Below are 14053 nucleotides of genomic sequence, written 5' to 3'. Positions count from 1 at the left end.
GGATACATGCGGACGTGCATTGTCCTGTTGGAACAGCAAGTTCCCTTGCCGGTCTAGGAATGGTAGAACGATGGGTTCGATGACGGTTTGGATGTACCGTGCACTATTCAGTGTCCCCTCGACGATCACCAGTGGTGTACGGCCAGTGTAGGAGATCGCTCCCCAGACCATGATGCCGGGTGTTGGCCCTGTGTGCCTCGGTCGTATGCAGTCCTGATTGTGGCGCTCACCTGCACGGCGCCAAACACGCATACGGCCATCATTGGCACCAAGGCAGAAGCGACTCTCATCGCTGAAGACGACACGTCTCCATTCGTCTCTCCATTCACGCCTGTCGCGACACCACTGGAGGCGGGCTGCACGATGTTGGGGCGTGAGCGGAAGACAGCCTAACGGTGTGCGGGACCGTAGCCCAGCTTCATGGAGACGGTTGCGAATGGTCCTCGCCGATACCCCAGGAGCAACAGTGTCCCTAATTTGCTGGGAAGTGGCGGTGCGGTCCCCTACGGCACTGCGTAGGATCCTACGGTCTTGGCGTGCATCCGTGCGTCGCTGCGGTCCGGTCCCAGGTCGACGGGCACGTGCACCTTCCGCCGACCACTGGCGACAACATCGATGTACTGTGGAGACCTCACGCCCCACGTGTTGAGCAATTCGGCGGTACGTCCACCCGGCCTCCCGCATGCCCACTATACACTCTCGCTCAAAGTCCGTCAACTGCACATACGGTTCACGTCCACGCTGTCGCGGCATGCTACCAGTGTTAAAGACTGCGATGGAGCTCCGTATGCCACGGCAAACTGGCTGACACTGACGGCAGCGGTGCACAAATGCTGCGCAGCTAGCGCCATTCGACGGCCAACACCGCGGTTCCTGGTGTGTCCGCTGTGCCGTGCGTGTGATCATTGCTTGTACAGCCCTCTCGCAGTGTCCGGAGCAAGTATGGTGGGTCTGACACACCGGTGTCAATGTGTTCTTTTTTCCATTTCCAGGAGTGTATTTATTTTTGAAATCAGCATAAAATCCTCTTTTCTAAGAACCAGAAATTTTTTTCGTATTTTTGGTTATTTTCACGAGCATGTCCGTTTAATGCGAGTCCAGTGTGCTAACCACTGCGCCACCTCGCTCGGTTGTGCAAAAGCAGGGGACTACGAGGGCGTATGCTGTCAGTGGAAGTTACACTATTCTGGCCAAGCTTACTCATATTGTAGAAGTGGATCATGTAATCTCGTGAGTTCTTACTATTTATTGAGTCATTTACTTTGTTTTCGCGAAACAATGAAAAGGCTGCACTATATTCTGGTATTCTTCCCACTACAAGGGGGATGAAATATCTGAAAGCAAAAACATATTTACGTTTTACAGAGAAAAAGACGACACTATGCATAATTAACAAGGTAAACAGATAAACGTGTTTCAATGAAAATTTTGTGCACCAGTGGAAACGTCAGAATCATTTGACGAGAAAAATAATTTTCGATGTTATTCGGTATTTAGAAAGCAAAGAAGACGCAATGAATTAAGTAAAAAGGTTTATTGAATGCGTTCTAGACATTGTTTGATGAGTTTTCAAGTATATATGTTCTCCAGCAAACGAATGCATATGTTTGTAAATGTTTGGACGACGCTTTTCTTATTCTTCAGGAGTGTAAAGACATTAGCACACGGCCATAAAATCCACAATTAATTTTATTTTGATCATTTGTAAGCTCATTTATCATTGCTAGTTGCTACATTTTGTAAACTAGGACTGTTGAGATTTTAAAAAATATCGGGAATCCGATATATCGAAAAAAAATGGTTCAAATGGCTCTGAGCACTATGGAATTTAACATCTGAGGTCATCAGTCCCCTATAACTTAGAACTACTTAAACCTAACTAACCTAAGGACATCCCACACATCCATGCCCGAGGCTGGATTCGAACCTGCGACCGTAGCAGTCGCGCGGTTCCAGACTGAAGCGAAAAGGCGCTTCGGAAATCGTAATTAGTGCTGCTGCTTTGGTAGTCTATCTCTAATATAAATATAAAAAAAGTTATAAAAATTAATATGAATACGAAAAGAAATATGGTTGCGTTGTTAAAGTGTTCAGTGCTTATTGGTATTTTTTTGGGCATCTGACTTCCTTATATTTTTGTTGAAGCAGCAGGCGGCGGAGGTCTCCGGGGACACCAGTATTTGTCGTGACCACTAAAGTCCTCGTCAGTTCAATAAATAAAATGCTCGATACGGTTCTTTAACATTATATTATTCAGTCACACATATAATACCTCGAGATCGCAATACTTGATCTCTAAAATCGCACATCCTCATCGTCCTTCTACATCCGCAAGAGTCTGACTGAGTCTGTCTAAAACAAAAAACTGTACAACAAATTGAATGACAAAATGTTTTCGTTTGTCTGCGCCTTACCGCGCATTCATAATTGACGTCTTTGCTAACCCTCTGGTTACTTGGTGTTTCAATTTTTTGTTTTTGTTTTTTTGTTTTTTTTTTAATAAATCTTAATTTTACAGCATCATGTACTTATACATATCATGTCGCTATACGTCATGAAAAGAGGATGAAACTAAGCAGCAGATGTTGTTTTCCAACTTTGCTTTACGTTATTTAAGCACCTTTTTACGCAAACCTTTGTTTTACAGTTCCGTGACGCTATGTTAACGTATATTCATTTTCAAGCGTCATAATTACCATTACTGTGGTTATGATTAAGACAAATTCCATTTTACGGTTTCATTTTGTTCGGTTCCACAAACTGTTATACTGCGTCGCTAGATAACCAAATGTTTGAATGATCATGAATGATGACAATGAACAGTGACATGGAAGCATAACGTAGTCACTAAGTACCGGTAAACGATTTATCAGATGCGATCAGCCGCATAGTGAGATTGTTCATTACCTTCAGAGAAGTATGTGCTAAATTACTTTGCGTGATTAACACCTCGGACAAAACGTTGTGACCTTGATAACAAGGAACAGTGAGAAATTATGACAAGTATAAGATGCAGAGTGCGATTCCGTAACAGCCCATTGAAATGGGGAAAAAAATCGAATTTGATTGAAGCCACCGATTATAAGCAACAGGAATCTCCAATAACGGTATGATGTACGTTTAATATATCTGCATTTCTGCATATGGACAACCATTAGCTGTACAATTGAATGATGACAATGAATATTTTTGGCCGACGGGGACTCGACCCGGATTGCCTGCTTATTACGAGCCGTCGTCTTGCCGACTCGCTATTCGTGCACGACTTGGAGCCGGACTCGACTTCCATATGTTGTCAACCACGCATCTATAACCTGGACTCGAACACTATTATATATAATCCCGTATAGATGAGACATTTTACTTGAAATTCGCTTACCCGGTGTCAGCGGATAACTACGAGCGCTATTCTGAATGAGGGTGCGAAGATCCTTTGGACATAACTTTGCATCGTCATTCAGAATAACACAGGCACCGCAATATTGTAAATATCTTACAATTATTATGTTCGTGATCAGAATAACACTTTAGTAAATATGAACCTTTTCGTAAAAAAAAAAAAAATGGTCCATTCGCTAACATAGGAATCACCATCCTTGTTGAACCAGTACAGGGGTTATAGAAACGCTCTTTTTAATTGAGATCAATAGTTTAGTCAGAGTAAATCCTTTTTTATCCTTTTCTCGAAGTTCGTAACGATGAATAATCGCATGGAGGGATGCAGAATGAACATTTCCTTCGTCCCATTTCTGAGTAAAACAGAATACGTCACACAATCTGACAGCCAGTGTGCTATGTCCACCGGTGCGCAAAACACAAGGGGCGAAAGTAACTTTCGCATGATGTGTCTCTAGCAAGCAACATAGCTTGATTAAACTGGAACTGTACATAAAACAACTGCTATAGTGTAGTACAGAATGTAACTGAAACAAATACCCAGTGAGACGAGTAGAAATGAAGCTTTCATTCAAAGACAATAATTACACTGAAGTCACTGCGATTTATGTTGGATCCCTGGACGTTACAGAAGGCGGGACAGGGTTCTTCCTAGGGCGTGTGGTCAGTACGGAGTGCTGTTCACGCAGCCACAAGGTTGGTGGGGAGTATGCCCGCACACCCACCGTCGTCGCGACTGCACAGGTATCGCTTCGACGTTTCCCCCCGGCAGCGGAGCTGATCTCCAAAGTTTGTGTATATATTGTCCCGGTTAGTTAAGAACCATTCCCTGCCATGTGGGTAGGGCATAAAACATCTCTGAATCACGTTGTGAATTTAATTGTGTGAACCAGCAGTTGAAAAGTGATCTCGTTTTCTGTTTCCAGAGATATTTCATACACTTTCAGCCACGACGGATCCAAAGACAGCAATCGGGAATAACATAGCAATCGGGTTCCAGTCAATTTTTGCTCATTTTTGCTCCCCAAATAATTTGATTTAGTTGCCTTCGTAGTCAATATGCCTTCGTTAAGTCCTATTATCTGTTTGTAACAGGTTAATCAGCTTTTCTCAAAAACAATTGAATATTCACAGATATAATTGTCTATGTACTAGTTGATTTTTGGGATTTGGAAAACACGGAGAAAGTCTCGTATATATATTTTTTGGACACAATTCACTTCTTAAATTAATGAGAGATGGCACTGGGGAATCAATGAAGAAGGAGTTGATCCTAGTGTGTACCGTTTCAGTATAATAACAGTCAGTCCGTGCCACATTCCTTCGCTTTCCTATCACCAAAGATATGATTTCCCATGAAACTGTTCGTTATCATTAATATCTGATAAATCATAAATATGTCTCTGGCTTTACAGTGTCTAAGCTTCTTAATTCTCACGACATGATATTAATTATAATTTCGAGTTCTTTCAATGTCTGTTCAGCACAAATTTAGTCTTTTCACGGGCACTATAATTCACGACTAGTTTATTAGCTGCATCGCCTTGACAACGATCGGCAAAGATATGTGATTAGGTCCAATTATTTTCTGTCCCAATATCTCAAAATAATCTATTATCCACGACTCCAATGTCTAATCCAGTTATCAGCATGATATTTCATTAGGCTTATGACCCCTAACTTCCGACTACCACGGAAGACCGCGATCATGCACCATGGAAAACCAAGACTCAAGAGAGCTAACAATGCTGCGCATTGGTTTATATATTATAATCAAAAACCAAACGCAGCTCTGTTATGTCTTCCTTGGATTCCCTATGTACTACTTTGCGTTACTCTATTTCAAATATCTACTCTCTGTAAAATTTTAACTAACTATTACTTCGAAGTACAACTACCGGTTTTTGGCTCTTGGGTCATTTAATATTACAGAATTTAATATTCGTTTCTGAATACCCACTCTCTAAAGATCGGTTACAGGAGTTCTGGTGCCAGTGCGTCACGTTCCTCCAGCACCTGCGATGACAGCTGCTGGGTGGTAATTGATGCATATCGAAATGCTGCACTTAAGTTTGCCAGGTCCGGAAACAGATAATCTGGACACGACTGTATATTCAGCCGGACAGTCTGCCCTAAAAGCCGGACTACCTATTTTACCTAATTTCTGCACTCATCCTCATAAATTAAGGATAATTACAGAGTGTGGTGCCACACAATGTGGCACTACACAAAACTGGCGCTAATAGCATAGGCACATATGGAACACACACGACACAGATCTGTACGTCCACGGTATTGGCGATAGGTTGAGAAAACCGTCCCGAAACACATGTGCTACAAAACGGCACTGTTTCCTGCACATGTACCCAATAATCAGTATGCGATATGATCACCATGCACACGTACACAGGCCGCACAACGGGTTGGCACACTCTGGATCCGGTGGTCGAGTAGCTGCTGGGGTATGGCTTCCCATTCTTGCGTCAGTGCCTGTCGGAGCCCCTGAAGTGTCGTAGGGGTTTGAAGACGTGCAGCGATACGTCGACCGAGAGCATCCCAGACGTGCTCAATGGGGTTTAGGTCTGGAGAACAGGCAGGCCACTCCATTCGTCTGATATCTTCTGCTTCAAGGTACTCCTCCACGATGGCAGCTTGGTGGGACAGTGCGTTATCATCCGTTAGGAAGAAGGTGGGACCCACTGCACCCCTGAAAAGGCGGACATACTGGTCCCGATACACCTGTTACAGTTCCTCTGTAAAAGACATGCAGGGGTGTACGTGCACCAAATATAAACCCACCCGACACCGTCAAACCACAACGTCCATACAGGTCCCTTTCAAGGACATTAAGGGGTTGGTATTTGGTTCGTGGTTCACGCCAGATGAAAACCCGGCGAAAATCACTGTTCAAACTATACCTGGACTCGTCCGTGAACATAACCTGGGACCACTGTTCCAATGACCATGTACTGTGTTCTTGACACCAGGCTTTACGGGCTCTCCTCTGACCAGGGATCCGTGGAATGCACCTTGCAGGTCTCTGGGCAAATAAACAGTGTCTGTTCAGTCGTTTGTAGACTGTGTGTCTGGAGACAACTGATCCAGTGGCTACGGTAAGGTCCCGAGCAAGGCTACCTGCAGTACTCCGTGGGCGTCTTCTTGTGGTGTTGTACACTGTAGACGTCCCGTACAATACCGCCTGGACACGTTTCCTGTCTGCTGGAATCGTTGCCATAATCTTGAGATCACAACTTGTGGCACACGGAGGGCCCGTGCTACGACCTGCTGTGTTTGACCAGCCTCCAGTCGCCCTGCTATTCTACCCCTCATAACGTCATCAATATGTGTTCTTTGAGCCATTTTCAACACACAGTCACCATTAGCACGTCTCAAAACGTCTGCACACTTACTCGCTGCTCCATACTCTGACATGTACCAACACAGGTCTCTGTATGTGGACTGTTGCCAGCACCACCGTGCGACGACCGCAGGTCAAATGCACCGCGTGGTAATACCACGAGATGATTTAAACCAGCAAACCGCCCACCAGAGTGTTGTTTCACCATTTATCAGCATTATCTTTATTTTATGAGTGTACAATGATTATTCAGAAGTACTTGCCCACCTTCTAGCAGCAGTAGTTCGCTGGAGCAACGAAAGGTACCTAGCGACTGGAAAAAAAAGGCGGATCACTCGCGTTTTCAAGAAGGATCGTAGGACGGATACACAGAATTATACTCCTATATCTCTGACGTCAATCTGTTCTATGCTCACTAATTACGACGTCTTTAGGGAACGAAAATCTCCGGTATAAAAATCAATACGGATTCCGCAAATAGAGCTCTTGTTGAACAACTCGCTTTGTTCCTCCAAGAGGTCCATGAGGCTGCACGACAGCGCTCAGTTCGATGCCGTTTCCTTTACTTCAGCAAGCCAGTTGACACCGTCCCGCAATGCCGTCTCGAGAAAAAATTATACGTGTTAAACGAATATCGGATCATATTTGCGACTGGACTCAAGGCTTCCTTACAGACAGAAATAAACACTTTGCTCTTAACGGAAGAAAATAAAAATCGTTCAAATGGCTCTGAGCACTATGGGACTTAACACCTGAGGTCATCAGTCCCCTACAACTTAGAACTACTTAAACCTAACTAACCTAAGGACATCACACACATCCATGCCCGAGGTAGGATTCGAACCAGCGACTGTAGCAGTCGCGCGGTTCCTGACTGAAGCGCCTAGAACCGCCATGCCACACCGGCCGGCGGAAGGAGATCGATTTTAACGTAATTTCCAGAGTACCCCAAGGAAATGTGGCAGGACCTATACTGTTTGCAGTGTATATAAATGATCTAAAAGAAAGCATCGGAAACTCTTTAAAATTGCTGGCAGATAATCCGGTTGTCGATGAGAAAGTAGCGACACCAAAAGACGGAACTGATTTGCAAAATTACTCAAAGAAGACAGATGAATAGTGCCGTCTCTGGCAGTTGATCCGGAACGTAAACTGATGTAATATACTTCGCATGCAAAGGAAAAGAAATCAACTACTGTACAATTGCACAACTGATGATAAATCGCTGGAAACAGTATATACCGTAAAATATGTAGGAGTAATTATGCAGGGCGACCCTCATTGGAATGAACACTTAAAACAAATAAAATAGCGACCTTAAATGGAATGACAACATACAACAAACAATAGGAAAAGCAAACGCCAGACTAAGATTTATATGAAGAGTCTTAATTAAAACTGTGACGTCCGGCGACACCACAGTGGCGTCGTGAGCATTGTGTCGCGCAGCCGCCGGCGACAGCACTTTAGTATCTTTGTCATTATGTTGGTGTTTTGTTTAGGTAACAATAAGTTAACACGACAACAAGTTTTTTTGTTTTTATAAGTACTTGTGCCCTTTTATCATGGCGGACGAAAGAGACAATAGGATTATTTACGATGAATGCGCGGACGTCTTGTCTGACGTTCCGGACGACTTGGCCGATTGGGAAAAAGACATTGGATATCAGAAAAATGAAAGTGAAGCAGAATCGTAAGAAGATAATGAAATACAACCAAGAATAATTCGGCGAACGCTACGGTTGCCAACTGATTCGGCTGAATCAGACGAGGAAGACAGTCCACAGTGGTCAGAGTTTGATTTACCGAGGACCAATAATAAATTTGAACGATCCCCGGATCCAAACATATATCCCGAAGATACACAGAGCGTCGAGGATATAGAATTATATACTGGAAACAATGTAATTGAACATATTAGCAACGAAACCAACAAGTACTGCAGTCAAAATTGTAATAGAAGGAAACTAGATTTTAAAACAAAATGTTAAATTTGTGGACGTTATGGGACCCGAACTTAGAAAATGCTTTGGACTTGCTATCCTTATGTGAACTGTAAAAAACCCATGCATAGATGATTTTGGTCAAAGAATCCGTTGATAGACACACCAATATTTCGCAAAACTATGTCCCGCAACCGATTCAGGCAAATATTATCATTTTTACATTTTTGCGACAGCAACAATAAACCGGATACTGCCGACCGGCTTGTCAAAGTGCAATTCGTAACTGATTATTTTTCGAAAAAGTTTAAAGAAACGATTAATCTAAGTCAAAACGTCTCAAATCGAAGGAATGATGCCGTGGCGTGGACTGTTAAATTTTAAAGTTTACAATCCGTCGAAATACGGTGTACTCATTCGGATGCTGTGTGATTCGAGTACTGGATACATTTCCTCATTCAAGATATATTCCGGCCCTTGGCAGCCCTTAGCAGAAACAGTGATGGAACTATTGACAACTTGTGATGGAAAGTGGCATACCTCTGCATTGGTGATTATTATAACAGTGTAGATCTTGCAGAGAAGTTACTTGAAAAGAAAATTCAAGTTTGTGGAACAATACGGCAAAATAGAGGATTTCAGGAAAACTAAAGCTCGCAAAAGTCAATGTGTTTGAAGCTTGTCATCAACGAAAAGGTGACGAGCGGCCCGCGATAAGCCAAGTAATCCGAACTAGCGCTGCCGGCGCCAAACGAATTAATTTGAAAGAGACCTGCGGACGGCAAAGTGTTAAATACACTACTGGCCATTAAAATTGCTACACCAAGAACAAATGCAGATGACAAACGGGTATTCGGTGGACAAAATTATTATACTGGAACTGACATATGATTACATTTTTACGTAATTTGGGTGCATAGATCCTGAGAAATCAGTACCCACAACAACCACCTCTGACCGTAATAACGGCCTTGATACGCCTGGGCATTGAGTCAAACAGAGCTTAGATGGCGTGTACAGGTACGGCTCCCCATGCAGCTTCAACACGATACCACAGTTCATCAAGAGTAGTGACTGGCGTATTGTGATGAGCCAGTTGCTCGGCCACCATTGACCAGACGTTTCCAGTTGGTGAGAGATCTAGAGAATGTGCCGGCCAGGGCAGCAGTCGAACATTTTCTGTATCCAAAAAGACCCGTACAGGATCTGCAACATACGGTAGTGCATTATCCTGCTGAAATGTAGGGTTTCGCAGGGATCGAATGAAGGGTAGAGCTACGGGTCGTAACACACCTAAAATGTAACGTCCACTGTTCAAAGTGCCGTCAGTGCGAACAAAAGGTGACCGAGACGTGTAACCAACGGCACCCCATACCATCATGCCGGGTGATACGCCAGTATGGCGATGACGAATACACGCTCCCAATGAGTGTTCACCGCGATATCGCCAAACACGGATGCGACCATCATGATGCTGTAAACAGAACCTGGATCATCCGAAAAAAATGATGTTTTGCCATTTGTGCACCTAGGTTCCATGCTGCTGCAAACGTCGTCGAACTGTTCTTGCAGATGGTTGTTGTCTTGCAACGCTTCCCCATCTGTTGACTCAGGGATCGAGACGTGGCTGTACGATCCGTTACAGCCATGTGGATAAGATGCCTGCCATCTGGACTGCTAGTAGTGATACGAGGCCGTTGGGATCCAGCACGGCGTTCCGTATTACCCTCCTGAACCCACCGATTCCATATTCTGCTAACAGTCATTGGATCTCGACCAACGCGAGCAGCAATGTCGCGATTCGATAAACCGCAATGGCGATAGGCTAGAATCTGATCTTTATCAAAGTCGGAAACGTGATGGTGCGCATTTCTCCTCCTTATACGAGATATTACAACAACGTTTCTCCAGGCCACGCCGGTCAACTGCTGTTTGTGTATGTAAAATCGGTTGGAAACTTACCTCATGTCAACATGTTGTAGGTGTCGCCACCGGCGTCAACCTTGTGTGAATGCTCTGAAAAGCTAATCATTTGCATATCAAAGCATCTTCTTCCTGTCAGTTAAATTTCACGTCTGTAGCACGTCATCTTCGTGGTGCAGCAATCTTAGTGGCCAGTAGTGTAGAAGACATAGAGAAGAAAACAGCGAAATGCGGCGCATTTCGTCATGGGATCGCTTAGTCGGTGCGAGAATGTTACAGGGATGCTAAACTCCAGCGGCAGACGCTACGAGAGAGGCGTTGTGCATCTCGTAGAGGCTTACTATTGAAATTTCGGTATATCACTTTCGGGAAAGTGTCGGACAACGTATTGCTTCCTCCCACATACACTCGCGAAATGACCACAACGAAAAATTTCGAGGAATTAGAGCTAATGTAGCGGCTTAGCGAGAATCCCACGCTCCATATGCTCGTGGAGCAGGGAAGGAGGGATGAGTTAGTGGTAGCAGAAGTACCCTCGACCATACACCGCCATTTTGTTTGTGGAGTATTGATGTAGATGTAGACTACCTATTTTTTATTGAAATAGTCACCTGAGTACTTTCAATCGTTTGTTAATAATCAATTACAGTTAGCTTTTTGCGAGATCACTTTGAATCTCCTCGTATAACGCGTCCTTAAGTTATCGTATTCAACTGCTGAACAATACTGGCTCTCGGTTGGCCCTGTACTGCGCTTGTCAACAGTGTCATGAAACAAAACTTTATTTCATACATATGGGAGTGAAACATGAACGATAAATAGATTGGACAACAAGAGAATATAAGCCTGTGAAATGTGGTGCTACAGAAGAATGCTGAAGATTAGATGGCTAGATCGCATAACTAATGAGGAGGTACTGAATAGAATTGGGGAGAAGAGAAATTTGTGGCACAACTTGACTAGAAGAAGGGATCGGTTGGTAGGACATGTTCTGAGGCATCAAGGGACCACCAATTTAGTATTGGAGGGCAACGTGGAGGGTAAAAAGTGTAGAGGGAGACCAAGAGATGAATACACTAAGCAGATTCTGAAGGATGTAGGATGCAGTAGGTACTGGGAGATGAAGAGGCTTGCACAGGATAGAGTAGCATGGAGAGCTGCATCAAACCAGTTTCAGGACTGAGGACCACAACAACAACTCCTAGCTTTTTATTTATTTTGTCAGTCTTTTGACAGGTCTGAAAACTCCCGTATCAACTTTCTTTACCTCCGTGTAACATTTGCAACCTACATCCTCAGTTATTTGCTATATGTCTTCCAGTCTCTGTCTTCCCCTGCAGTTTTTACCCTCTAGAGGTTCCTCTAGCACCATACAAGTTATTCCCTGATGTGTTAACAGATGTTCTATCGTCCTGTCCCCTCTTCTTGTCAGTGTTTCCCATATATTCCTTTCCTCACCGATTATGCAGAGAACCTCCTCATCCCTTACCGTATCAGTCCACCTAATTTTCCGCATTCTTCTTTAGCACCACATGTCAAATGCTTCGATTCTCTTCTTTTTCGCTTACCCCATAGTCCATGTTTCACTACCATACAGTGCTGTGCTCCAAACATACATTTTCCGAAATTTCTTCCTCAAATTAAGGCCTATATTTGATACTAGTAGACTTCTCATGGCCAGATACTGCGACCTATTTGTCTGTGTTGTCCAGTGCCACTCAACCTTCCACCGTTCTTTCTTCCTACCCATACATCAACTTTTGGGAAATGGCCTAGAAGATCTTTCAGGATGTGTCATCGTCATCATCTAAGCACCATCTACACCAACTCCATCTGTGTTTTACAGTCATCAAAAATAATCATTTCAGTCCTGATATTTTCACCCTTTAACTGAAAAAGCTGTATATGTATGCACTTTGGCTTAAGAGCACCAATGTGACAGTTACCAGCTGGCTTCCATGTGGAGGAATGACGTGATAAATAAAGAGAAAAGAGACATGTTGCAGATTCCTATCCTCTAATCCCAAAGATCTGGAAAATTTCGCCTCAAGGTATGAGCAGTGATGACTTTTCATCTGTCTGGCCACGTGGACTAAATGCATAGCCGTCAGTCACACATAAAAGACCATCATTCGACATTCCACGACTATGTGAATGTTATTCAGACCTCTGCTACTCTCGAACTGTACCACTACGTCCGAATTCTCGCTTTCCGTATCCGACTACCTTCTCTCACTTGTATTCTCTGTCAGTTCATGTCCCCACACATCGACAATTATAGCACCTTCACGTGTCACACACCTAGCCACTTGCATTCACTGCCAGTTCATGTTCCCACACATCGACAGACATCGCACTTTCACCTGTCATACACCTAATGCAAAATATAGTCAGATCGGCCTACTATATCTTCCAGCTTCGTGAAACCTCACTTTCTGCCACGCCTCTGTCAGTCTGCCCAACCTTTCCTCTGTCGCCAAACATGCCACATACTTTCGTAGCTTAGCTTCACTCACATCATAGTCTGACACCATGAAAATGTCCCAAAAGCCCTTCTGTCAGCTGGAATCCATCTAAATCCAAATGAAGACTCCAACTTATTCTTTCCTTGCCTAGTTGATATCCTACCTGTCCCCAACACCCACATCCTATCCGTTAGTTCTTTTCCATATACACATCCAACATATCATCTACATCATCACCAACTTCACATTATTATCCAGTCATCCTATCTACTACTACCAGAAACCTCCTTCATCATACTCGCCATACAGGAGAAGCAACTGACATTACAATCACGTCATGAATTTCATCACCACTATTATAAGTAAGTAAGAATTATTTTACAGAGCTGTTTTGCAGCTTTGATGAATGTTAAGAACTGCATTATGGAAGAGTGATAACAATTATTCCAATTATGCAAATGCATATCTGAGATTGTGTTTGGGCCCTATGATCATATGATCCTAGACCGAAATCGATCACCTCTAAAAAAATATACCACTACAACCGTGTAGTGCAAAATGCGGCTCTTAACAATGAGTAAGAATTATTGTTGTCTTTGATCATTGGATCACTATAACTTTGAGCCAAGGCTAAAGAGCTGTGTTATGATCGCTGCCAGTCCACCTGCATCAGGGGGAATGTAAATGACGATTACAAAATAATACTGATACAGTAGTAAATAAACCATCCCGGTGAAAACTCCTTGCAACCCACTACGCTGGTCAATTGTAGATGACTAAATAGTCAAATTCATGAAAAATTTTGTTGAAAATTCAGCCTACGCCGTTTATTGGAATTAATTCAGTCTTTTTTTAAAAAAATTTTCCCACTTTTACAACTCTCAGAAATGCTCTCTCAAGTATACTCGTGCGTAGTGCTGGAACTTTAGGGTAGTGGATATTTGTTGTGCCAGACAATACCTGACGAG

Source organism: Schistocerca nitens, chromosome 1, assembly GCF_023898315.1.
Source record: "Schistocerca nitens isolate TAMUIC-IGC-003100 chromosome 1, iqSchNite1.1, whole genome shotgun sequence".
Taxonomy (NCBI): Eukaryota; Metazoa; Arthropoda; class Insecta; order Orthoptera; family Acrididae; genus Schistocerca; species Schistocerca nitens.
The sequence above is the reverse complement of the archived record's forward strand: the minus strand, read 5'-3'. Positions refer to the sequence as shown.